Genomic DNA, 2,036 nt, shown 5'->3' with positions numbered 1-2,036 from the left:
CCCTTCTCTCAAGTTTATTATTTTAAGGTCAAGTGATTTCTAAGTGGGGTGCACAAACGTGCGTCGAGAGCAATAGGCTCTGATACCAACTGTGACACCCTTAAATCTAGCCTTAATTATATACGTAAATTTTACAGAAAAACTGGTAGGATATGTTTGTAAATGGTTCAACTAGTCCAAAAACCTGCAATTTCAAAAAATTTTCTAACTAAACCATTCACAACCAATTCCAACTCAAGAAGAGTGTCAAAAACCCTGCAACAACTGATAAACTAATTTACATACATAACTTAAGACGCGGAAATATAAAGATACAAACCAAAAATAGAAAAGGGAGACATATGTCCCTCTAAATAATATACAAACCAAAAGTGTAAAGGGTTTACTAATAGAATAGCCAAAACTAGGTCCAAGGTTCCTTGCTCACTAGCCGTCTGTGACCCCCAACAAAGCATCAACAACCTGTCAATCGCATTTTATACAAACACGAAAGCCACAATTCAGTGGGGAGTAACTTCGAGTCCTCCCAGCCACGAATCGTCAAAATTAATGTAACATGTAGTAAAACATGTAAACAAGATGATAAATAATTCAATTACCAACTATTCTAACATATGAGCCCTAAACTGACCAAACTACACTAACATGTGAAACATATAACAAATTGTAATCCAAACTCTATCAACCATAGCCGGCTTGCATCTCACCTTCTATGATTCATAGAATCACCATACAAGAAAGGGCAATATATCAAAGACAGGCATAAGTTCTTAGTACGGTCAATAGTCACTTTGTAACTCAAGTCTATACCACGAGGTAGGGAAGGTAATCGAACCGGTATCTTGGCTCGGCGGTTACTATTAAGAAAACATGGCCAAGAGACAACACAACCCTAGCCTAAAATCACGAGACCTAGACATGCGGATACACACCACCGCACCCAAGACTCACAACTGTTTTTAAAACAAAGTGAAGTGAGTACCCTAAGGACACCACCGAAGGGTCGGCTAGTACTTAAGCTGACCCCATACTATCAAAATTAGTACCTGAGGTCATGCCCCAACTTGGATAAACATCCACTAGTCAGGAACACAAAGGCTATCAAGCAGTGAACATATACTCGTCAGAGACTATAAAGACCTATCTATGATGAAGGCCGAAATACTCACCTAGGACCTAGTCACGCCTAGTCCCGGCTTGAATATTTTAGCCCACACCACCCAAAACTCACCACATAAGTCAAGTAAGACACCCACTTAACCTTAAGAGGGCAAAAAGTCCTACTTACCAACATAAATTCTAACATTCTATCATGTGAAAGCTATATAAATGTCTATTTACAAAGATACAATCCCAACAGTTCCTCAATAAGAATTCAATACTAATTTCCAATCCTAGCAATTATAACAATATAACAGGCTTTAGGGGAAACTAGGGTCATTACTACAAAATAAGAAGCTATTTAAATTCAACTAACTAAATAAGAAACTATTTAAATTCAACTAATTAAACATGTGAAATAGAGATATAATAAATGGCCTAAAACAAGAAAAAGGCCGATTATCTAATTCATTCAACCGAATTTTTACCCGCAACCCCAGCCCTGCGGCGACAGTGCGGGTCAAATTGCGGTGACCAATCACTCAATTAATCGACATCGCATCGATCAAAGGGACTAAGGCTCGGTTTTTGACAATCAACAAAGCATTACAATTATAGCTATAAAATTCATTTTGAGCCTATTAATTACAATTTCATTTTGTAAACTATCCTAACATGTGATAACTATTAATATAAGCACAATTTTTCCGTTAACATAATATTTGTTACTAGTATGCTTCAATTCAAATTACTACCCTTTTGTTACTTATACTATTCTAATATTAATTAACCCGGAAAGACCAAGATTGCACGAAAACCCGCGAAACAAGCACGGACCGACCCGGGCCAACCATGGGCTAGCCGTGGGCCCACCACGGGCCTGCCACGGCCTGCCGGCTGCTGCCGGGCCCGCTGCCTGACCATTTCTCCTCTTT

General features: G+C 38.7%; 1 long non-coding RNA gene across 1 annotated transcript in view; it reads right to left on the bottom strand.

Annotated features, from left to right (window-relative positions):
* Positions 1–234: 234 nt before the first annotated feature.
* Positions 235–2,036, bottom strand: part of LOC141615070 (uncharacterized) — a 2,402-nt gene continuing 600 nt past the window's right edge. Inside the window, exon 3 of the long non-coding RNA XR_012529596.1 lies at positions 235–462. This is a non-coding gene — a long non-coding RNA (uncharacterized LOC141615070). The remainder of the gene's footprint in view (positions 463–2,036) is intronic.

Source organism: Silene latifolia, chromosome 11 (genome assembly GCF_048544455.1).
Source record: "Silene latifolia isolate original U9 population chromosome 11, ASM4854445v1, whole genome shotgun sequence".
Lineage (NCBI taxonomy): Eukaryota > Viridiplantae > Streptophyta > Magnoliopsida > Caryophyllales > Caryophyllaceae > Silene > Silene latifolia.
This window is presented reverse-complemented; position numbering and strand designations above follow the sequence as displayed.